The sequence below is a fragment of the Leucoraja erinacea genome, chromosome 13 (assembly GCF_028641065.1).
Source record: "Leucoraja erinacea ecotype New England chromosome 13, Leri_hhj_1, whole genome shotgun sequence".
Lineage (NCBI taxonomy): Eukaryota > Metazoa > Chordata > Chondrichthyes > Rajiformes > Rajidae > Leucoraja > Leucoraja erinaceus.
The window spans coordinates 40,644,914-40,671,158 of NC_073389.1; the positions used below are offsets into that span (position 1 = coordinate 40,644,914).

At 41.0% G+C, this 26,245-nt stretch overlaps 1 long non-coding RNA gene across 1 annotated transcript; it reads left to right on the forward strand.

The window, feature by feature from the left end:
* Positions 1-41: 41 nt before the first annotated feature.
* Positions 42-15,091, forward strand: LOC129702921 (uncharacterized). The gene is made up of 3 exons (XR_008724477.1): positions 42-639; positions 10,662-10,770; positions 12,503-15,091. It is a non-coding gene; the product is annotated as an uncharacterized LOC129702921 (long non-coding RNA).
* Positions 15,092-26,245: the final 11,154 nt, after the last annotated feature.

Genomic DNA, 26,245 nt, shown 5'->3' on the forward strand with positions numbered 1-26,245 from the left:
TCCATCATTTCTCACATTCAAAGATAGACACACAATACAATACAATACAATACAATACAAATTTATTATCATTTGAGCCCCAGTGAGACTCAAACGAAATGTTGTTTCCACAGCCATACAAACAAAGACACTGTCTTACAGACATACACATAATTAAATTCACACAAACATCCATCACAGTGAAGCCACTGTGATGGAAGGCAAGTCTTTTCTCTCCCCTGTTCTCCGTGTCTCTCCCGATGTCCAAGCCCCAGGCGGGCGATGATGAGTCCCACGGCCATTTTAGGCCGCGCGGGGCGATTTACGGCCCCGCTCCCGGTCTGAAAGTCCAAGGTTGGAACCCCCACGGGCGATGGTGAGTCCCACGGCCATGAAGCCGCGCCAGGTGATGTACGGTCCCGGTCCGGGTTGTTCCAACCCCGTGACACCGGCTGGAGAAGTCGCGTTGCGGGAGCTCCGGGAAGCGGTCTCTCTCTCTCCTCCCAGACCCGCGAGCTCCCGATGTCACAGTCCACCACAATGCTGGAGTAACTTACTCAGCGGGACAAGCAGCATCTCTGGAGAGAAGGAATTGGTGACGTTTCGGGTCGAGACCTTTCTTCAATAAAGTCAGTTTTGTATATTGTCACATGTACCAAGGTACAGTGAAAAGCTTTTGTTGTGTGCTATCCAGTCAGCAGAAAGACAAGACATGATTACAATCGAACCATATACAGTGTATAGATACATGATAAAGGAATAATGTTTAGTGCAAGGTAAAGCCAGCAAAGTCCGATCGAGGACAGTCCTCTGGTCACCAATCTGGTTGAGAATAGTTCAGGGTACACAAAAATGCTGGAGAAACTCAGCGGGTGCAGCAGCATCTATGGAGCAAAGGAAATAGGCAACGTTTCGGGCAGAAACCCTTCTTCAGTCCTTCCATATCTCCAAATCTCCCTCTCCCCTGACTCAGTCTGAAGAATTGACTATTACCTTCGCTCCATAGATGCTGCTGCACCAACTGAGTTTCTCCAGCATTTTTGTGTACCTTCGATTTTCCAGCATCTGCAGTTCCTTCTTAAACAGTTCAACACTGATCTCTGGTTGTGCTAGGATGATTCAGTTGCAAAATAACAGCTGGGAAGAAACTGTCCCTGAATCTGGTGGTGTGCACTTTCACACTTCTATTCCTTTTGCTATCATGCTATCAACATTCAAACATTTAGTTCATTATTGGAGACAAGGAATGGGTGATGTTTTGGGTCGAGACCCTTCTTCTGGCTGAGAGTTAGGGGAGAGGGAGATTTGGAGATATGGAAGGACAAGTGTGAAAATGACAGATCAAAGCGGACGATGGTCAAGGAAAATGTAGAATTGTATATTGTTAGCAGAGGGGAAGATGACAACGAGGCATACAATCAGTAAACGTTAATCAGGAGGACAGTGAAAATTGTCGGAGAACTAGGATGGGGAGGGACGGAGAGAGAGGGTGATCATCGTCCCCTTTGATCTGTCGTTTATATTCCATATCTCTATGTCTCCCTCTCACTGCCTCTCAGGATGACGAAGGGTCTCGACCCGAAACGTCACCCATTCCTTCTCTCCAGAGATGCTGCCTGTCCCGCTGACTTACTCCAGCATTTTGTGTCTACACTGGTCGTTCTCCTCCGCCGGGAATCTCCAGTTTCCGTTTGGGGACATTGGCGCCATCTCCGACTCCACCACCGCTCCACCCGCTCCGGACTCGGCCAGCTGGGATGGGAAGAGTCATCCAGAACCGCTCCCCATTGCAGCCCCAACCGTGCAGGGAGAGATTTAAAAGTTACCCCTCCCTCCCCCACCCCCCCCCCCACAAACACACACACCCCAACAAAAAAATAACAAAAACTACATAAAAACATAGTCACGGGCTGGGGCCGAGAGGGGGGGGACGAAGGGGGTCACCCATTCCTTCTCTCCAGAGTGCTCGAGGTGTGTGTGGGCAGGGGGTGGCGCCATCTCAGAGCTCGGAGGGAAAAGAACCTCCCGCAGCTGCAGTAAAGTCACGTGGGGGGGGGTAGAGGGGTGGGTTCAGAGCTCGGAGAAAAGACGAGGGTAGAGCCATGGGGGAGTGTGCGGTATTACGGCGGAGGGGGGCAGGAGCCAGCGAGGGAGACCAGAAGGGGAGGGGTTGAGGGTGCGATGGGGACTCACAGCGGGCTCTGGTCGCTTCGCTGGTCGTTCTCCTCTGCACAGCTCCAGACTCAATGAGCACGGCTTGTGGACTCAGCCCCGCCTCCGGGACTTTATTCTCCTCGCCCCACCCGATGAATAACAGAGGGTGCCGGAAGGGGCATTACCTTCATGATGATTGACAGGCTAGAAGACCAATCTGCTGATCGCATGATTTTTTAAAGCTTCATAACTTTTGTAATCTTATACCGATCGGAACAAAACTTGGTGCGCTTGGAGCAGAGGAGAATGGTAAGTGAGGTGGCGAACAAATCCTAGCGATATAGCGTACCGTTTTTGTGCAAATTAAAAAAAACGCAAACCGAAAGAGGACAAGATGATAGTTTTAGTAATAGCATAGATTTTATTAGTTTAGAAGACTGAAGTAATCTCATTGATATGTTCAAAGGTTTTGGAGAGCTGGATTTGATAGATAAGAGGAGGTTGTTTCCACTGGATGAGGAGCCCAAAATCAGTGTTTACAGCCTCAAAATTAGGAATAGAATCTGTCAGAAATGAAAAAATGTCTTCAGTGAAAGATGAGTAAATCTTTAGAACTCTCTTCCCCTGTGAGCTATAAAGACTACATCATGATTTCGTTCAAATAGGGAGTCAATAGATTTTAGGATTAGATGAATCGAGGGATATGTGTGTAGGGCGTGTTGAATGATGGAACAGGCTTGAGAGACTGAATAGCTTATTTTCCTTATTTCTTGTGTCCTATGGTTGAAGTACTTACTAGATATACTTGCGTGACTGAAATTGCAGTCTTAAACTCTTGTTCTCAGAAGTCTGGACTCCAAGTTCATCTCAAATTTCTATATTTATTGATCTACAGTTAGGAAATTCATAAGGGCAGCCATCGGTGTTTAATGCTGATGATCACAATTTCAAACAGCAAGTCAGCATGTTGACATTTCTTGCCAAAATTCAGTGAGAGGCCTTATGTTGCCTTTGCAGTTTCTTCTCTCTATAAAGTAGCAGTGAATATATGAAATATGTACACTGCTTTCTCTCTTACTGTTCCCTGGGCTAATGTTTACTCTCCCTCTGTGCACCATAGGTAGAACAACAGCAATAACAATTGTATTTATATTGTTCCTTAACTGAACAAAATGTTCTAATTAAAAAAGCACATTTAACAAAGAAAGATGTTAAGAGTGAATACTGAGTCATTGGATTGACCTAACATTCCTAAAAAAATGAGATTAATGGAGAGATGGCAAACATGTTTAGGAAAATAACTTCAGAGTTTTAGTACATAGTACATAGTTTTAGAACAGTTTCAGTACAGCGCAGGATCAAGCCCTTCAGCCCACAGTGTGTGTGCCGAAGTGACGGCAAGACTAACTTTTATCTGCCTGAACGTAACCCATTTCTCTCCGTTGCCTGCTTGTCCACGTGTCAATCCAAAATCCCCTTAAATGTTGCAATTGTATCTGCCTGGCAGTGTGTTCCAGGCTCCCAATGTTCTCAGTGAAAAAAACTTGCCCTGTATATTTCTTTTAACTTTTGGCTTCCAGATCAACATTATTGTGTACTGCTTGATAGTTTAATTATCGGAAAACTGATTGTGGTTCAATATCCAGATGAGACTTTCAGCAAAAGACAAAAAATGCTGGTGCAACTCAACGGTCAGACATGGAGAACATGGATAGGTGACATTTTGGGTTGGGGTGCTTCTTCAGTTGAGTTACTCCAGCATGTGGAATTCCTTGTTGCTACATTGAGACATTCAATGTAGCAGAATCATCAATCAATGTGCAACTCCTTATTGAAGTTTCTGTTATGATATTCTAATATGAACACACGTTTTCCAAATGGCATGGGGCTCACTTAAGGCTAAAGGACAGCTTAATTAATCAGCATACTGCCAAAGTGAAATAATTCCCAGAATCTTCAGGGATCTTTAGCCTGAACTCTTCCATCAGCAAGATCTCTTCCATCAGCAAGGTAAATCCTACTTTCTTTGTGGGGCAGGGATGAATGGTGATGGGACTACCCCACTTCCAGGCCCCATGGTGACAGTCCCTGTCCAGATGCCTCCTTCAATGAGTGTGATGTTTCATCAGAGAGGTATGGTGTTCATTCAATCATTCATCCAATACTTGAAGGCAAATCTGAGCTGAGAGAAGGATTTTGACCCAAAACTTCAATTATTCCTTTTCCCCCGCTGAGTTACTCCAGCTTTTTGTGTCTATCTAAGATAATCTCGCTGATTTTTTTAAGAGTTTGCAGCCAGGCAGGGCAAGGGCAGCAAAGGTCATGGTTCTCGTACAACATTGAAGCTGAAGCATAGTCTCTTCGATAAAACCTCACAGAAGGCATGAGTTTCACAATTCAAACACATATTAATGGTTGCACAATGTCGCTCTCCTGTGGCCTTTTATCAAAATGGCACACATGCCGATATCATTTTTAATGGAGACACAAAAGCCTACAGATGATGATATCTTGAGTGAAAAACAAAGTGCTGAAAGAAGGCAGCGGGTCAAATTCATAAGCCATTGTGGCAGAATTAGGCCATTTGGCTCATCAAATCTACTCCGTTATTCAATCATGGCTGATCTATCTTTCTCTCACAAACCCATTCTTCTGCCTTCTCCCCTTCCCCTGCCTGCAACTATGGAAGCATCTGAGGGAAATACATAGACCACAATTCGGGTTAGGACCCTTCTTCAGACATGGAGTGGGAGGAGAGAGTGAGAAATGGGCGGGTCAAAGCCTGGCAAATGATAGGTGGATACAGGTGTGGAGGGGTGATTGGCAGATGGGTGCAAATAGTCACAAAGGCTAGAAGTGAAATGGAGAGAAAAGTATGTCAGAAAGGGAAGGACGAGGAGCAGTGTAATGTAAAGCTGTAGGTTAGGATATGAAGGAAGTCAGAGACATTGAATAAAGGTGGGATAAAAAGGAAATAAGGGCCTTGGAAGTGTGGGGTGAGGGGTGCGAGATAAGCAGAAGGAGGAGGGGAAAGGAACAGAATGATGGGCTGGTTGGAGAAAGGAGTGTGCAAAGGGGTGAGGAATGAGAAGGCTGATCGGGGGTTTACTTGAAGTTTGGATGATTTAATGTTCATGCCATTTGGTTGTAGGCTACTTAAGCGAGCTATGAGGTGCTGCTATTCCAGTTTGTATGTGGCCTCACTTTGGCAGTAGAGGAAGCTGAGAACAGAAAGATCAGTATGGAAGTGGGAAGGAGAGTTAAAATGGTAGCATCTGGAAGTTTCAGCAGGCCTTGGCAGACAGAACTCCCTGTTGATAGCCATATTAACTGCTATTTTGGGGTCAAAATTGGGGTACAGGAAATGGAAGATAAATAAAATGGGCATCAGTGGTGCATCTGGTAGTGCTGCTGCCTCACAGCACCTGAGACTTGGGTTCAATCCTGACCTCGAGTGCTGTCTGTGTTTGCATGTTCACCTAGTAACTGTGTGGGTTTCTTCAGGGTTCTCCGGTTTCATCCCACATTCCAAAGATGTACAGGTATTTGGGTTAATTGGCTTCTGTAAAAATTGTCTCTAGTGTATAGGGAGTTGATGAGAAAGTGGGATAGCATAGAACTAATGTGAACGGGTCGGCATGGACGGTGGGCCGAAAGGCCTGTTTCCATGCATACCTCTAAACCGAACAAATGTGGCTCCAGAGTCGCTTTCTCAGTTCTCAAATATCACAAAACTCTCAGACCCCTTGTGTGTAAGGTTATTCTTCCTAGTGGAGTGCAAATTTGATCTAATCACACAAAGGGATTGTAATGTTTGCAGTCAAAAGTGGCACAATTGTAGCATTAGAGTTCAGTGATATCATGGTTACAATTTGCTCACATTTGCTTACTTTGTTTGCTTTCAGTAACCATATAATAACCATATAACAATTACAGCACGGAAACAGGCCATCTCGACCCTTCTAGTCCGTGCCGAACACGTATTCTCCCCTAGTCCCATATACCTGCGCTCAGACCATAACCCTCCATTCCTTTCTCGTCCATATAACTATCCAATTTATTTTAAATGATAAAAACGAACCTGCCTCCACCACCTTCACTGGAAGCTCATTCCACACAGCCACCACTCTCTGAGTAGCAGGAGAAATCAATTTTCATAACAACTGCATTTCTTACTTTCAGAAATATCTTGTTCGGGACTGATAAATATTGTAGACTGATGAATTCTACAGGTACAAACAAAGTGTAGCAACAACTATTTTAGCATGTTATCATCCACAAGACCTGATCTGCCCAGGATCCTGAGTCATTGGTCATGACCTTTTTAGATGACCCCTGCTTCTGGACTGGTGGCTACCTACAAGGCTTCACCATCCCAGCCATGGTCTTAATTCCAGATTGAGAACTGATGGATATAATGGATGGTATGGATATCAGATCGCAACAAACATAGAAAGCCTTATGTTAGAGCATAGTGATACCTCTTATCCAATTTTTACAATCATAATTTTTCTTTAACTGATAATGCATTGTATGCAAGCTACGAGGCCTTTGTTGAAACATCAGAGACCTCTTGTTTCATTACTTAAGATTTAACATCAAATGCCAAATGAACTCAACTGGTCAGGTGGCATCTGTGGACAGAGAAACTGCTAACATTTCACATCACTGAAGTCTCAAAGTTCTTCCGCTCTAATGAAAGGGCATGTACCAATATTTTCTCTTTTATCTTTGATTTACAGCATTTTGTTTTGAGCTGAAATAGTTATCTGTTCATCTAGTTATCTGACTTGGCTAAAGATGGGACTTTTATCTTCTGTTTGAAGTCATTTTTCTCCCTGTGAGGGCTGCTGGTATAGTTCAGCGCCCTGCAGTTTAGAATCCTTAAATATTTCAGCAGTAAAATTAATCTTGTTTACACTGGTATGTGCCAAGTAGACATAATACTGATGCTGAGAACCAAGTGTTTTTATCTTGGCGCAACGGCAGAGTTGCTGCCTTACAGTGCTTGCAGCGCTGGAGACCGGGGTCGTCCCAACTACGGGTGCTGTCTGTACGGAGTTTGTACTTTCTCTCCGTGACCGGGTGGGTTTTCTCCGAGATCTTCGGTTTTCTCCCACATTCCAGACGTACAGGTTTGTAGGCTAATTGGCTTGGATTTGTATACTTGGTATAAATGTAAATTGTCCCTAGTATGTGTAGGATAGTGTTAATGTACGGAGATCGCTGTTCGGCACGGGCACGGTGAGCCGAATGACCTGTTTCTGCCCTGTATGTCTAAAACTAAAACTAAAAACTATCTGTGTGATATGCAATAAATTAGATGCGTATAAATGTAAATGCCTTGCATTGAATGCAGTTGGACATAATAACCCACAGGTTCCTATTGTGAGTGAGTGCCAATTCCAATTTTCATTCAAGTTTATTGTGCAGCACTTGCAACATTTGCTGATGGACGGAATTTCTTACCCCCTACTTTATGTCTCATCAGGCGTGAAAATTAAATTTGTACTCTTGCTACTGATCAAACTGTAACCTCATTCACCTGCACACGTGGATATCGAGAAAATGGAAAGCTGATGCTACCTGATTGTAAGCATTTTGCATGTGAGAACAAATCGTTACATGGGCTTTGTAACACAATCTGCAGGTATACTTGGTATCACTTCACCTGTGCTCAAGTGGAAAAAAACATGAGTGCATGAAATTTGAAGATGAAATACCTAATTTGAAGATGCAGTGGCTTAAAAATTCAATTTCACAAAATTTATTTTTCGTAATAATGCAAATGAAAATCTTTTTTTGTGGAATCAAATTCAACAAAGATAATTTTGCTCCAGAGGTTTGCCTATCACGTGTCACCCATGTACCCTGACACAATTTCTGCATCAGAGCATTCAGTTGTTTTATTCCACATGCAATTCCCCTTGGAGAATTGAAGGAAAATTTGAATAATATTGTCCTGGGAGCAATGATTTATAGATGCCACCTTGTCAACTAGATCAATGCTTCACCGAATTAACGCAGCTGACAGGGGACTCGTATGAATGTTGTTTATTTTGGCCTTCCATTATCCTGCATTAATTCATTCTTGACAGCAAAACTCAGAGACAATAGAAGGTTTCCCTCTTCTGGTTTTGCTTTTCCAGAAGTGGGTGTACTTCTTGTTTTGTTTTTTTTTTAGAATGCCACATCTGGCTCTTTGTCTCACTCAGAGTGGTGATTTCAATGGTAGAATGTGGAACTCTGAGACAATGGTAGGAAAGAGGCACTTAGACTGTCTATGTGTGACATTACAGGTCCCGGTATTCTTACTGGGGAGTCCATGTTACCCGTGCATGGTTATTTTCACACTATTTCACACCAACCACTCTCATAGCGTGACAGAGTGAGTTGTTCCACTGACAAGGTGACTTGAGTCTAGGATCTGCAGCCTGGACATATTCATATACACACATATGTGGACACATGCATAGGTGCCTGTTGATGTAGAAGCTTTCACATACAAAAGCAGATCCATTTCACTTGTACTATATGTGCAATGTGACGAATAAAACTGATTGTATTGTAACTGATTGTATTGTATTGATTGTAGATCTCATACACCTCAGGTACTCCTGCACATTGCCTCTTCATCAATATACCACATCCTCCTCCCAACCCACTCCAACCCCACTCACCTTGCATTCTTCCTCTGCCTTTATTCACATTTAGTCTTTCATCTCTGAATCACCTCTGATTCAGTTTCACTTTGACCATACATCTCCTCACATCTTCACCCAATCAGTTCTACTCCCTCCAGTCCTGATGTCCCCTAACCCTCACACCCTTTCTTCCTTCCACTATCTCGCCACTCAACCCCTTTTTTTCTTCCCTACTATCTTTACTCTCTGCTCTTCCCAGTCCATGCCTCCTCTCCCATAACAACGCTACTCCCCTCCCCCCTTCCGATGCTCTTCTTCAGTCTTCCAGCCTTGAGATAAAAATCTTGAAAGGGTTTCCAGAGGTCATGGTAGAGATAAGTCATTTTCTCTGGACAGAACAAATCTGCCCCCATCAATTTGTAAAGGGTGACGCAGAACTCAACAAAATACGAAGCCTGCCGAGAATACATAGGACCAGCTTCGGGCAGTATAACGAGTGGCCACATGCTTACTCGAGTTTTCATAAGAGGGCACACCTGAAAAGAAGAGGACATGCCAGGGCACCTCAGCGTTGTTGTAACTACGACCCTCTGCAAGGATGGAACACAATCTGATAGTGGTAACCTTAGAAGAACCTCTTTGTTGTCTGCCTTTGGGGACGGCTCTCAACAGCAGCTTCCTTTCAGTGGTTGGATTCTTGGATTGCAATGTGGATTCCAACCTTCTGGAGGCGCAGTAGGCACGGTTTTCACCATGCAACATCTCCAACAGATTTCGAGCAGAAAGCACTAAACATGACTTCATTGAAGCCTTTTAACTATCAATGGAAAGAGCATTCTTCTCAAGTTTTTCTCATCTCAGCCATTAGTCTCAATCTTATATTTCTAATGATGGCAACCAAGCGATGATATTATACAATAGGTCTCAATAGAAGACTCTATCTCAATTGTCAAGCAAGGTTGCATCATTATCACAATACTTTCATCAAAAGTTCGCTGCAGTATTGCATTCCCCTATTAGAATTGCATATACTGTATAACTAGGGACTTTAACCATCAATGCTATTTAGACAGAGCATCAGTCAGTTAATAGTTAATTCATTCTGGCTGGCAAATGTGTGGTGCTATCCCCATTCATTAAGGTGAAAGGGGATAGATTTAATAGGAACCTGACAGGCATCTTAAATGGAACGAGCTGCAGGAGGAGATGGTTGATGCAAGTACATTAACAACATTTAAGGGACAACTGGACAGGTACGAGGATAGGAAAGGTTTAGAAGGATATGTGTCAAATGTGGGCAGATAGCGAAGCACTGAGCGTATCCTTGAATATCTTTCTCTATTTGCCAGACAATCTCCTCCTACTACACTCCTTGAATTGAGTGCTTATTTGAGAAGTCTGCTGTCAAGATGCAATTGATATGGAATGCCCAAACCAGCTGACCAAAATTAACCGAGCCTCAATGTTAGGGGGATGTTGGTCTCAAAAAATAAATCATTTTTTACTCGTGGACATTTTTTTATCAGGCTAGAAAAAACGGCGCGACCTACTTGATGCCACGAGTACATACAACTAGCATCACGACCTACTACGACCTACCTACGAACTCCTACGACCTCGTGGCGACCATGCTGCGAGTATGAGTCAAGGGCAAACTCGGCAGAGGTTGTGAATTAGGTCATGAAAGTGGGACAGGGGCTTTATGCAGTACAGGATTAATTTTGAGCAAATATTGTACTGATAAATGTGTACAACCAGAATTTTTGGGGAGCCTACATACTGTACATATAATAAGGATGTTCACAGAGGTAGCTGAGCATGCATGGTGACGTCAAGTGTCATGCATATATGTTTTGACATAATTTGCACCAAATTCCTTTGCAGTTACGAGGCCTAAAGCTGAAGTATTGCAGAAGTTGGACGGAACCTGTTAGACATGGTGCAGGAACAAATTCATTCATGCACACAGAGAGGAACAGTTTCAAGGAACAAGGTGAAGTGTATGGTCACTCACTGTTTTTACAAATACTTTAGTGGTGTGTGGAACTTTAAAATGTTTTAAACAGATTAGATGGTTTACTTATTTAAATTTTTTACATTTTTTAATTTTATTGACTTACAATTTTTAATTATTTTTTGATGCTCCTTAATGACTCTGATACTGTTAGTACTCTATAGTTGACATAAAACATAAAGGGATGATGCCTTGTTTACAGTAATCTGATGCCTTGGTTCCAGCTAATTATGAATTTAAGAACCTGATAGGAAATAATTTAAAAATTGCCAAATGGACACTACGTCTTCATTAAGTTGATTGCATATGCATTGTTATTGTTGCTTCAAATGATGAAGTATTGCTAAAATTATCTTCTGAAAATAAATTATGATCTTTTTTTGAAGATGCTCATATATTAGGTATGTTACAAAACCTACCTGAATCATGGCTGAGCATCTGCCCCCACCCCGTGTGTGTGATTTTGGCGCTGTTTAGAGGGGGCGGGTTTAAAACGCGATTTTTACTAGGCTGTTCCAATCGAAAATGTTCAGCCTAGTAAATCATTAACGGAAAATCGCTGAAAGACCCCGTCGCAAAAGGTATTATTAGTTTTTATGGCCTTGTATAATATTTATAGTAGTTTAAAAATCACTCTCTCACTCCGCAACCTCTCGCAGCCCCAGGGTTTTATAAAGCAAACAATTAAAGGTATGTACCTTATTTTTACATTAAATGGGGCTTGTTTATAACCCTGTATATAAAGTTTTCTATAGCGAGTAGTTCATTTTGGGCTCTTTATATCCCGCAGTATTTTTCTGGGCACTTGAGGGCACAAATCCAGCGCAATGTGAACGTTCTAAACCAGCGCGTTCACAGGAACCCACTAGAAAGCCGATTTAAATTGACTTTAATTTACAGCAAATGAACACTAAATTCCTTCCATTTGGCCTATAAATTGATGCAAATGAGATTTAAAAATCATGTTTTATTGTGAATTATTTGTGAATATTATTTGGACACTTGGGCTATTTAAAAATGTTAATCATTTATTAAGAAATGGATAGATGTTTAGATCTAGTGATTGAAGTTTGAAATTAGCTACAATTGGGTAACTAACTAATTATATGCTTTAATTTCAGGTCATCCAAGTAAGATTATTTTATATTTGTTTCAGAATGCTTCAATCTATGATAACTGAAAATTTCATTCAGTTCTCTTAATTTTTAAGAAGGTTATGGGCTTTTGACTGTCCACGATCACAGCTTTTTTGTTATGTCCATAGAAAATCAATAGGGAACAAGATGCTAATTTCCGAGTATGAAAATGGCCATAGCTTTTTTATTACTTGAGATATGAAAGTGAATTAAGTGTCAAATTAAACTTATTGTTATGCTTTATCTGATGGGATAAATTGCAAACTTGATTTTTTAAATCTCAAAATTTTGTAACATTGCTACATATATGATTAATCATTCCCATCTTGTCCAATGCAAAATCAATTAATATTTGTAATGAGTCGAGTCGTACACACGTCAAGGTACAACATATTTATTAAAGTCCACTTACAGCATTGATCTGCAGGACATTACAGTAATAAGCAGCTACTCACACTGAATTACGTAAGCAAGCTCTTGGTAATATAAATGGCATGTTAGGCGGAGCAACTACTAACAAGCACTACAATTGGTTAGTAGGAAATAACCAATCTACATCTTTCCTTCCATACCAGGCCACCCCCGGTGCGGAGGTAACCTTACAATGGGCACTGATCTACTGTGGTTTTACTGACCTGGTATGACCAAGTACAACATCGCCGTTGATCCCAAAGTCACTCCTGTGGTTCGAGCACCACATCGTGTTCCGCATGCCATGCCCGACAGGGTACACAATGAGCTCAAGCGGATGGTCTCCCTGGGTCTCCCTGGGTGTCATTGCTGAAATTTACTGACCCATCTGACTGGTTTTCCATCATGGTGGTTGCAACGAAGAAAAACAAGCATCAACCCCAGGGACCTCAACACAGCTATCAAACGGCCACACTACCCTATGTGAACGGTAGAGGAAGTTGCTGCTCAAATAGGCAACGCATCAGTGTTCTCCGTTCTGGATGCCAAAAGCTCGTTTGGCAGATTCCGCTGGACCCAGACTCGTCCAACCTCACTACGCTTGTTACAAGTTCCTGAGAATGCCCTTTGGCATCAACTCTGCCAGCGAGGTTTTTCAGCCCACGATGGAACAACTGTTTGCGGGGTATCCATGCGCCATCATTGTTGATGGCATTCTCATCTACGGGTGTGACTTGGCTGAGCAATGACGCCAATCTGAAGAGAGTGTTGGACCGTGCCAAAGACATTCAGCTCAAACTCAATCCCCTGAAGTGCAAGTTTTGAGTCCCGGAATTTACCTATGTCGGACATGTTTTCACAAGTGATGGTCTTAGACCAGACCCATCAAAAACTGCTGCAAGTAGGACAGCAGGGTCATCAATCGTTTCTGCAGGCACTTGGATCTGACTGTTTGCATCTAAAACAGCAGGCTCAAATGTAAAATGGTCCGAATGTCCAGCCAGGTTTAGTAACATAGAAGCACGTACATTTGGAGGATTGTTGCAATGAATGATGTGAATGTAGTGAATGTAGTCGCGCTCGAAAAGTTGCTAGCGTTCAGCAATGTCAGAGTCAAAGATCAGAGGACTAGGACGGCGAGACGAGTTTGCCATCATAGAGATAACAGGCACATAAAACAAATATAAAAAATAAAACCCAATAAACGTGAATGGTGTAGGTAAGACTCACTTCTTGACACCATGTAATGACTCGAGTCGTACACACGTCAAGATACAACACATATTTATTAGTCTGTTATCAGTCTGAAGAAAGGTTTCGTCGCCTATTTTCTTCGCTCCATAGATGCTGCTGCACCCACTGAGTTTCTCCAGCAATTTTGTGTACCTTACATATTTATTAAAGTCCACTTACTGCATTGGTCTGCAGGATATTACCGTAACTCTGTACTGTACACTGACAATGACAATTAAAGTTGAATCTGAATCTGAATCTAACTAACAGCTACTCAGACTGAATTACGTAAGCAAGCTCTTTGTAATATAAGTCGCATATTAGGCGGAGCAACTACTAACAAGCACTACAATTAACCAATACAATATTATATCTGGTACATTTTTACATGACTTGGCTCAGTTCACTGTTTACATGAGTCAGGCTTCCCACTAGAACATAAATAATTAACTTCTTTAATTATCTGTAAAGATAAAAGATGTAATTGCTATATCTGGTTTAGAATGAAGAACTGCAGTAAGTCACAGAACCTTCCCTTCGGAAATTTCGCCCCATCCTTTCTTTCTTTTTTCCGACTGCTCTTTTCTGACTTAAATATTTAAAACATCTAACTTTTCTCAGTTATAATAGAGAGCTATTAACCTGAAACATTAGTCATATTTCTCCCTCCAGAAATGCTGTTAAGCATTTCCAACATTTTCTGTTTTCCTCATCTCATTCTCTCCAAACCCTCCCCATTTTGCCTCATAGCCTATGACATCTTGTATGCCACTCTATTCGTTTCCCCCTAACCACATACAAGGCCAATTCTAATCCCTTGTTTGGATCATTCATTACTGAAATAGACAATAGACAATAAAATCTTGCCACCATGGTAAAATTCCCATTTATCTTACAACTGCACTTTTAAGTTGCAAACTTCTGAATCTTTCCCTTTCCAATCACCATAATGCTTGTAATCAATCTACTGCATATTAATCCATTGTTTGTACTTGTAATCCTACTCCCACCTCTGCCCCAATATTTAGTCAAATTTCTACATTGGCATCATTTGATAACTCAAAATTTCCGACCTCCTTGCAAATATTTATCTTTCAAATGCTGCCAAAGGAAATTAATCAGCTTTTCTGTTTGGAATAGTGGTACATGACACTCCCTTTCAAACTTAAGACATTGCACATAAATACCAATCATTAGTGTGAAATATTTGGTGACATTTATAAAGTAAAATAAGATAACAAATGTATATATTTGTCATGGAACAATCTTAACCTAACTTCAGTACAGAAAACAGTTTCCGATGCAAAGATAGCATAGTATCACCCCAATTCTTGATTTTACTCTTTGTCACAGTATAATTTAGGATGAAGAAGTCAGTCTGATCTTGTGGCTTTTGCTGGTTGGATGGGAATGTTAAAACTATTGTTTTATTTTCCAAAAGTAATGGCCATTCTTAAATGACAACTCATCAAGAGTCAAGAGTGTTGAATTGTCACATGTATTGGCGATGGAACAATGAAATTCTTACTTGCAGCAACATAACAAGCCTGTAAACCCAATACACACAGAATTATATAATTCCTAAAAAAATTAAAGGAACTAATAGCCACAATATTTACTCAAAAACCTATAGTCCGTAGTGCAACCAAAGTCTGTCCATAGATGTTCAAAAATGGAGATAAATCTTGTGTAGTGTTCAGGAGCCTAATATCTGTTGGGAATAAGCTTTTCTTGAATCTGGTGGCCACAGTTTCCTGGTGTTAGGAGTGAAATGAGTGTGTGGCCAGGGTGATGTGGATCTTTGATGAAATTGGCTTCCTTTTTCAGGTAGCACCTTCTATAGACCCCTCGGTTGGGGAGGTCTGTATCTGTGATACACTGAGCAGGTCCACCACTCTCTGTAATCTCCTTCATTTCTGGACGTTGAGATGCCAAACCAGCATGTGATGCAACCAGTCAACATCGTACAACCTTTTAAACCCATTACATTACCCAATCATTATTACATCGATTGTATCTTCTCTACTTATCCTTTGTCGTATTCTTTGTTGTATATATTGGCTTACACCAAAGTTCCTCAATTAAAAAGCATATAATAAAAATTGCACAGGGTACATTTTGATATGGATCATTTAGTAGTATTGCATGCCCTTAGCAAACAAAATTAATTTCTCTGCACCCTCTTCATTCAAAAGGCAGTATTTATACAAGCTTTTCTCTCTTTTCTGGTTATTATGCACTGTCCAAGTTGGATAGGTAAAAGACACAAAATGTTTTCTATTTTTAGTCATTAATAGCACTTGCGTTTGATATGTTAATAGGTTGAATTTATGTTGCATCTTTTTGGTTTCACTGAATCATTCTTAAAAGCCGGACTTCCTGCCGTTTTTTTTTCTCCAGCAATAATTCTCTGCCAAGATATTTAAATTGTATTTATTAATTTATTTATGGTGGTACTATTCCTTAATTAAAGTTTATTATGTTTTCAAAATTGAAGTGCTGGTGATTTAAAACCATCTCCTGAACTATAATAAGAACAACAACCTTTGATCAATACTGCCTGCTCCCTGCTGTATAATTTGTCCCTCTCCTGTTCTTAAGGAAATAGTTTATGCGTATGACCAGATTACATATTTTATAGATTTTGTTATAGTCAATTTAAGACCGAGAAACTGAACTCTATTGAAGCATATCTGCTTCTTTATCAAAAAAGGTTTTATTCTCCTATTTGCGTGGAGAACCCAAAGAAAAGCTTGAAACATTATTCATTCTCTACAGCTCCCTATCCAATGCATGTTAATATAATCCATATATTGTGGATTTTCACTAATTTCAGCTGCACGGGATCTTTGCCTTTGAATTGCTGGTCAGTCCAAAGCATGCTGATGACTGTTTGCCCGGGAGTGGAATCCTTCATGGAAAGTGTATTTTGTCTGTGGTACTGTCAGTGAAGAATCAGTCACCAGGAAATACAGATATGTAGCACAAGTTATATGAGGAATAGAATGGGGGTTCATTGCTGTGGGAGAGGCAGAACAGGTGGACCTGCACTGCCAGGAGGGACTAACATATTAAGGCAATGAACTGCACACTTATTTACTGATGGAAAATCTCTTTGGAGGTCTGTGAGGATCACTTCAAATTAATTGTCCATTTCAAAGTACACTCTATGGAAGAACTGATGAAAACTTACGGCGACGTGATTAATGTCGTGTCACTCTTGCCAATGCAAACAATCACTTTTGATGAATGCTCGTTCAACTTGTTCTTATCATTCTCAATTGTGTGCATAAAGTTTGAGCTTTGAAGAGCAAACTAAGTAGGGGAGAAGAATGCTTAGCTGGAAATTAATTTCACATTGAAGGTCATCCTCAACAAATCCCTGAATAATATGCAAGATACGGCATCCATCATGATACAATTATATACATCTTTCTGTGAGGCAATTATTTTTAATGGAAGCACTTTGTTTTGTTATGTTGGCAGCACTGATTGGAGAGTGGCAGAGGTTAATTGGGGACTTTAACCTTTCAAGCTTCGATATAATGGTCCCTCAAAGGACTTTCATATGCTGGAGATGAAACTTTAGGCATAGCTTCAGCGTATAATTCCCTGAGCCATGGGTCTCCATCTTGATTGTGCTCCAGTACCAAGCGCTGATAGTGTGGCCTACAACAGTGAAGAGATCACTGAAACTTCAGTATACACTGCATGATATTTCTTCCCACTTCTCTTCCTATAAATTGATGGATTGTATTGTTCCAGTACTCAGCTGCTGTAATTGAAAATTGTGCTGGTGTGAGCTGCCAAGAAGGTAAAGGGTAGCCCCCATGATCCATCGCAAAGAGCCTTGTTGGCTGCTGAAAATATCTCCAGTGCAAACTCAGTAATAATGAAGGAATTGCCAAAAATGTGACATTCGGTGTTATAAAGTACTCTTAAAACCAGCTATGCATTGAGGAGGCAAAAGTATTTTCTATTGATTATCTCAATAATCAATTGAACCCTGATACCTCAGGAATCCAGTCAATAGCTACCTGCACTCATGAGAAACTGGCAGTGCCAACAAAATTCAGTGCCTGAGATGCCATCCTTTCCTCTGAAATTAAAGAAAAATAAATCCCTCCTACAAGAATACAGTGTCTCATTGACCTCTCTGCTGCTGCAGTGAGCAGCAGAATGGGAAATATGAAATGGATCTGCTGCTGCTGTCTGGAAAAGATTCAGTAAGCAGGATGTTTGGAAACACTTTGACCTCCAGTGAGAGCTATCCAGAGCCATGGTCACAAATCTTCCACTTTTTTTAGTTTAGCTTAGTTTAGTTTAGTTTAATTTAGAGATACAGTGCAGAAACAGGCCCTTTGTTCCACTGAGCCTGCACCGACCAGCAATCCTTGTACATTAACACTACCCTACACACATTAGGGACAATTTTACATTTATACCAAGCCAATTAACTGACAAACCTGTACGCCTTTGGAGTGTGAGAGGATACTAAAGATCTTGGAGAAAACCCAGGCAGGTCACGGAGAACGTACAAACTCCGTCCGGACAAGTACCCTTGGTCAGGATCATAGCCGGGTCTCTGCTGATAGAAATGTCTTTGACTCATTCCTTGAGAAGCCTGACCCTCCCTGAGCCTATCCTGGGAGTGTCACAACCAAGGCACCCACAGAATGATTAGCGTAATAACTCAATGGTGGAGACAAAACACTCCCAATTAGTAGGTATGTTACAAAACCTACCTGAATCGTCATTGGGAATCTGCCCTCAGCCATGTCGGCGATTTTGGCACTGTTTGGAGGGGGCGGGTTTAAAACGCGATTTTTACTAGGCTGTACTAATCGCACATGTTCAGCCTAGTAAATCATTAACGAAAAATCGCTGCAAGACCCGGTCGCAAAAGGTATTATTAGTTTTATAGGCCTCGATAATATAGTTATAATAGTTTTAAAATTACTCTCTGATTTCGCAACCTCTCGCAGCCCCAGGGTTTTATAAAGCAAACAATTAAAGGTATGTACCTTATTTTTACATTAAATGGGGCATATATATAACCCTGAATATCAAGTTATCTATAGCGAGTAGTTCATTTTGGGCTTTTTATATCCCGCAGTATTTTTCTCGGCATTTGAGGGCACTAATCCAGCGCGATGTCAACATTCTAAACCAGCGCGCGTTCACAGGAACCCACTAGAAAGCCGATTTAAATGGGCATTTATTTACAGCAATTGAACACTAAATTCCTTCCATTTGGCCTATAAATTAATGTAAATTAGATATAAAAATCATGTTATATTGTGAATTATTTGTGAATAATCTTTGGACACTTAGGCTATTTAAAAATGTTAATCTTTCCTTAAGAAATGAGCCTTTGATTATCCAAGATCACAGCTTTTTTGTAATGTCCATTGAAAATCAATAGGGAACAAGATGCTAATTTCCGAGTATGAAAATGGCCATAACTTTTTTAATACTTGAGATATGAAAGTGAATTTGGTGTCAAATTAAACATTGTTATGCTTTATCTGATGGGATAAATTGCAGACTTGATTTTTAAAATCTCAAAATTGTGTAACATTGCTACAATTAGTTATAGCACACTCTGCGTACTTTGAAACATGTTTGAACAGTCTGCAGTCAGCTCTGAGGCTTCCCATTCAAATCTCTTGATGTCAGCAAAGTGTTATTTAAAAAAATTAGAAGAGCAATAATTTGTAATTTATGCACAAAGTTTTACCGAGTCTGTACCATGATAGACACAAAATGTTGGAGTAACTCAGCAGGACAGACAACATCACTGGAGAGAAGGAATGGGTGACGTATTGGGTCGAGACTTTTCGTCTGAAGAACTTGTCCCGCTGAGTTACTCCAGCATTTTGTGTCTATCTTCGGTGTAAACCAGCATCTGTCGTTCCTACCTACACATTTAGTCCGTACAGGTACCACGATGGTTGTTGAGTGGAATTTTGAATCTCCATTTATGTTGGTGTGGATGGAAGTGTGCTGTGTGAATAGTGAGGCCATGTGGCAAGTGCCTGATACTTTTTCATTTACTAAAATACACAATCGTTTTTGACTATCGCATTATGATGTCGTCGTTTTTAAAGAATATTCTACAACTGGTATTATGTTTAATTTTTTTTTAAACTCAAGATTACATTCTTTCCAAAAACTATTGTATTACTTCATCCTCAGCTCATCATTGCTTTCACCCAGTGTCCAAATATTCCAAGACACTACCCATTCTTATGCTAGTTGAGAATGCTAATCTATCAAAGATCATTTTTGAAGTTAATATGAAAGTTAATGTTGGAGTTAATGTCAAAAGCATCCATTGTTTTGCAGACAGCATTTAAGAATTTTGTTTCTTTTTAAACTTAATATGTTTAATTATGGTAGAACAATACCTACTACATTTCTGCATAATCAGGGATGTTAAAGTTTGACAGCAACATCAATGATAATTTTATTTGATCAGACATCTTCTCGTGATAAGGACAGAACCTTCCCAACTGTTGCAGTCAATTTGGCAAAGGCACATTTACGTACTTATTGCTACTAATTTTGAGGCATCCATCCAAGATGTAAATTGAATGACTCCCAATATAGCAGAACCACACAGCCAACTGACTACCAGTAATCCTTTGAATGTAATGCATAAATGATGCATTTTTGTCAACAATTATTCATGAATCCAGGAATCATCAACTTGCAAACCGAGGACGTTCAGTCTAGCTCAAGCTGTCTCCTTGAAGAGCAATCTATTCTGCTGTGTTCCTACAGTCTTTTCCACAAACCTAAAAATTATTTCCGTTCAAGTGCCAATCCAATTCCCTTTTCGTCATCCCAGGTTAACTCTGCTTCCATTGCAAATTTGTTTAATTAGTTAGGAATGGATGTAGTCTTAATAAATAAAAATATGGCCATTTTTTAAAAAGATTCATGATCAGTTGGGGCAGCACAGTGGTGCAGCTGGTAGAACTGTTGCCTCACAGCGGCAGTGACCCGGGATCGATCCTGACCTTGGGTGCTATCTGTGTGGAGTTTGCATGTTCTCCCTGCGACCGCATGCTTTTCCTTCGGGGGCTCCAGTTCCCTCCCATATCCCAAAAATGGGCAGCTTTGTAAGTTGATTGGCCATTGTAAAGTTGCCCCTAGTGTGCAGGGACTGGATGTGGAAATGGATTAACATAGAACTTGTGTGAATGGTAATTCATGGGTGGATAGACTCGGCTTGTACTCACTAGAATTTAGAAGATTGAGGGTGGATCTTATAGAAACTTACAAAATTCTTAAGGGGTTGGACAGGCTAGATGCAGGAAGATTGTTCCCGATGTTGGGGAAGTCCATAACAAGGGGGTCACAGTTTAAGGATAAGGGGAAAATCTTTTAGGACCGAGATGAGAAAAACATTTTTCACACAGAGAGTGGTGAATCTCTGGAATTCTCTCCCACAGAAGGTAGTTGAGGCCAGTTCATTGCTATATTTAAGAGGGAGTTAGATGTGGCCCTTGTGGCTAAAGGGATCAGGGGGTATGGAGAGAAGGCAGGTACAGGATACTGAGTTGGATGATCAGACATGATCATATTGAATGGCGGTGCAGGCCCGAAGGGTCAAATGGCCTACCCCTGCACCTTTTTTCTATGTTTCTATGTCATAGATGGTGAGCCAAAGGGTCTGTTTCCATGTTCTTTCTTTAAACTAAGTGAAGTCAAGTTTTTTGCTTTACAATATCTACATAGAAACAAACTAAATTGTTGTAGCAATGGTGGCCTGAAGTCCTTCGCATTTATACTTTGAACAATGACCTAACCAAAGTTTTAAGAGGGACACAGAATGCTGGAATAACTCAGCGAGTCAGGCAGCATCTCTGGAGAACATGGATAGGTGATCTTTTGAGTTGGGGCCCCTTCAGTCTGAAGAGCAGTCCCAACCCAAAAAGTCATCTATCCAAGTTCTCCAGAGCCGCTGCCTAATCCACTGAGTTACTCCAGCACTTTGTGTCCTTTTCTGTAAACCAGCACCAGCAGTTCCTTATTTCTACAGAGTCAAGAGGTAACTTGGTTAAGGAAATCCGTTACTTATAGGAGTATTAAAAAAAAGAGATTGGAAGTGCAGAAAGGTTTAGAGGGACCACTATAATATAGGGCCCAGAGAACTGAACTTCAATGATAATACAAAGTCAGGGGTGAGATAAGTTAGAGTTGGAGGAACAAAAACAGAGGCAGCTGAATCATCAAGAGAGGTGATGGAAGACAGAAATAGGTTTTATCAGTTTCTAAATAGAAGCTAAGAGTATGTTTTCAGCCGATATGGTCAAAGGGCAGCCTGCTGTTGAGGGAGAGAGCAAAGGCTGGATTCCAGCAGGATTCCCTTTCATCACTGTGACAGGCAATTGAACCTGACTGGAGAGATTCTTCATGCTTCTTCGAGATACGGTCATGAATTGGGGGGTGATAACCTGTTTAAGAATATTGAAAAGGAAGAAGACAATGAAAGACATTAGGAATGAGTGCAAAAGCAGAGCAGAAAGCAATGAAATTATTCTTTTTGTGAGAGAAAATTGTGTGGAAGCTAAATTCTGCCAGAGATTCAAAAGAATAACACAAATATAATGATTAGTGAATTAGTTGAGGTTTAGGTGAGGAGTAAATTGATATATGAATGAATTGTGAATGCAGCTCATGGCCACAGTTAGATATTTTCTGAAGAAGGGTCTTGACCCAAAACGTCATCCATTCCTTCTGCCTGTCCTGCTGAGTTACTCCAGCCTTTTGTGTCTATCTTCGGTTTAAACCAGCATCTCCAGTTCCTTGCTACACGTAGATATTTTGACTACTGGTTCAGTCCAATGAATGGGAAGGACTGGATTAAAAATAGCTCTGGATTACAAGTATTAAAGATTGACATTTTCTAAAGAGAGAGGTGGATGCAATGGTTATGGCTGGTTCGTGTGAGACATGAGCTGATTGCACATTCCCCATTACAGCACTAATCTTTTGCTGTCCTGAGGGTCCAATTAAACTGGAAGCCTTGCTGCCACTGTGGTTCCTGAACAGCCAACAAGCCTCAGAGGCTGGATCCTGAGGCCCCTACCCCTGGACTATCCTCATAGTTTTTTACAGTGCCACAAATCCTTCTAACATCCTAACCAGCATCAGCAGTTCCTTGTTTCTAGAGATTCTGTTCTGAAATGTTTCTGAGATTAAGGCACTTGAAAACAATTCAAATATGTCTAAATTAATTAAAAATAAAACAAATAAATATGAAGATGAATACACATTTAATTAACATCAATTAACTGAAACATGAATATTAATTCAAACAACGGGGCAAGCAAACAAATCACTTAATTACACTTACCTTTTCCATTCAGTTCAGTAGCTCTACTCAAATATATGGGGACTTGTTTGGAAGACTTTCATGACTGCCGTGAAGTTGGGAATTCAGATGCAGACTGTATCAGGCCCCTGACCTCAGTGAGACTGAGATTCACAAAGGACTTGAAACTTACATTGTATTATTTCATGTTAAATAGATTTGTTGTTCCTGTTTGCTTTATTGCATTTTCATGAAACCTTTGACTGCCCAGTCTCTCATTACAGCCACAATGTGAGTTGATGCAATTATCAGACATTTCTTCTCATAAAATGTATTGCTTTATTAGTAATGATATTGGATCATTATGTCACGTGCACCTAAAATATTCTCAAATATTTTGTTTGCTTGCTATCCAGGCTAATCATACCATACAAGAGTGCAACACGAGTGCAAAAGAGAAAGGAATATAGTTTACAGTTACAGAGAATGTGCAAATAAAACAAAGTGAAAGGGCACAGTGAGGATGATTGAGAATACATATTTAGTATATGAGAGGACCCTTCAGGGGTCTTGTAACTGCAGGGAAGAAACTGGTGTTATGCAGTTCAAGCCTTTGTATCTTCTGCCTGACAAAAGAGAGAAGAAAGAATGACTGGGGTGTGAGTGGTCCTTAATTGTGTTGGGGGAAGCTTGTTTGCATCCACAATTCTCTGCAAATTATTACAGATTGTGAGCAAATATGGGGCCCAAAACTGCTCAGAATACTCCAAATGTAGTCTGACCAGTGCCTTATAAAGTCTCAGCATTACTTCCATGTTTTTACACTCTAGTCCTCTCAAAATAAATGCTAACAAAGCATTTTCCTTTCTTATTACCGATTCAAATTGCAAATTAATCTTTTGGGAATCCTGCATCAACAGTCCCTAGTCCCTTTGCACCTCCAAATTCTGAATCCTCTCCCCATTTACAAAATAGCATACGCCTTTATTCCTACTACCAAAATGCATGACTCCACACTTTGCTGCACTGTATTCCATCTGCCACCCTGAGCCCACTCTCCCAACCTGTCCAAGTCCTTCTGCGGAGTCTACTTTCTCTGCCCCTACACCTATCTTCATGTCATCTGGCCATGAAGTCTTCAATTCTCTCACCCAAATCATTGATTAACAGTCTGCTCTTTAGTGGGAAAAGGTGCAGTCTGAACTTTTGTGGGATAAGGTACAGTCTGCACTTTTGTGTGTCTTTATATGATTTATCTCTCTTGCTTCACTGGCAGTGATGATGGCAGGTAAGTCCACTGGTTCCACGGGTTAAAGTTTTGAGTTGGGGCAAGGCCAACTTTGAAGGTATAAGACAGGAACTAGCTCAAGTTGATTGGAACAGATTGTTTGAAGTTGGATGTTTTTTAAAGTGTGCTCACAAGAGTCCAGGACATGCCTGTTCCTGTTAGTGTGAAGGGCACGATAGATAGACATAAGGAAGCTTGGATGATGAGAGAAATTTAGGCTCTGGTCAAGAGTAAAAAGGAACCAGAGTAAGAAGAGAACAAAAGCAAGAAGGAACCATGGGGCAGATATAAACAGCTGGGATAAAGTGTATCCTTGGAGGAGTTTTGAGAACTGAGAAGCTAGCTGAAAAGGGAAATCATGAGGGCAAAAAGGAACTGATAGCTCTAGCAGATAACATTAAGGATAATTTCAGTAGATTTTATAAGTACATAAAGGGAAAAGGGGTAACCAGAGAGAGAATGGGACCCTTCAGGAATCAAAGCAGTCAACTCTGTGTGAAGCCACAGGAGGTGGGCAAGGTCCTCAATGAGTATTCCTCCTGTTTTTACCAGTGGAGAAAGACATGAGGACTGGAGAACTTGGAGCAGTCATTCGAAATGTCTTGAGGGCAGTCAGTATTATAGACGAGGAGATGCCAGAGGAGGTAGTTGAGACAGGGACTATCCCAACATTTAAGAAACAATGAGACAGATACATGGATAGGACAGGTTTGGAGGGATATGCACCAAATGTGGGCAGGTGGGACCAGTGTAGCTAGGATACATTGGCCGGTGCAGGCAAATTGGGCCGAAGGGCCTATTTCCACACTGTATCACTCTATGACTCTATGACTGAAGCTCCTGACGTGTATAAAGGTAGAGTAATCTCCCGGGCTTGATCAGATATATCCGAGGACACAATGGGAAGATAGAGAGGAAATTGCAGGTGCCTGGCTGAGATATATGTCATCTTTAAATATGGTAAGAAGCTTGAAGACTAGGGTGGCAAATTTCATCTCCATTTCAGAAGGGCAGCAGGGAAAAACCTGGGAACCACAGGCTAGTAAGCTTAATATCTGTAGTTGGAAAGTTACAAGAGTATTCTGAGGGATAAGATAAACATGCATTTAAATGGACAAGGACTGATTAGAGATTGCCAGTGAGGTTTTGGACGTGGGAGATCGTGTGTCATGAATTTGATTCAATTTTTTGAAAATGTGACCAAATAGGTTGAGGGCAGAGCTGTGGACATTGTATATATGGATTTCAGCAAGGCATTTGACAAGGAACCGCAAGGTATTCCTCTCTGGAAGGTTAGATCGCATGGGATCCAAGGAGAGATAGTGAGAGGTTGAGCAGGCTTGGACTATATTCCTTGGAATGTAGGAAGATGAGTGGTGACCTTAATAGAGGTGGACAAAATCATGAGAGGAATAGATCGGGTAAATGCACAGAGTCTTTTGCCTGGAGTAGGGGAATCTAGAAACAGAGGTCATTGTTTTAAGGTGAGGGGGGGAAAGTTTTAATAGTAACATGAAGGGCAACTTTTTTTCAGCACAGGGGTCACAACACACAAAGGGTGGGAGTGGAGTGCACACAATGAATCTCCATCTCAACACCAAAAAAAACGAAGGAGATAGTTGTGGATTTCAGGAGGGGGAGGAGGAGGACTCAACCAACACCTATCACCATCAGGGGCACTGGTGTATGGAACGAGCTGCCGGAGGAGGTCGTTGAGGCAGGTACTATCAAAACTTTTAAGGGACATTTGGACAGGTACATGGATAGATAGGTTTAGAAGGTTATGGATAAAGCTTGGGCAGGTGGGACCAGTGTAGATGGGGCATGTTGGTTAACGTGGGCAATTTGTGCCAAAGGGCCTGTTTCCACACCGTATGACTTTATGACTATAATTCGAAATGGTTTTATTGTTGCGTTAAATCAAGTGTATTTATTACCAAACTGGAATTGTATTGTTTTTAATCAACATTCTGAAGTGAGCAATAACTAATATGTGTGGCGTTTCGGGTCCAGACCCTTCAGACTGAAGAAGGGTCTCGCCCCGAAGCGTCATTCGCCCCA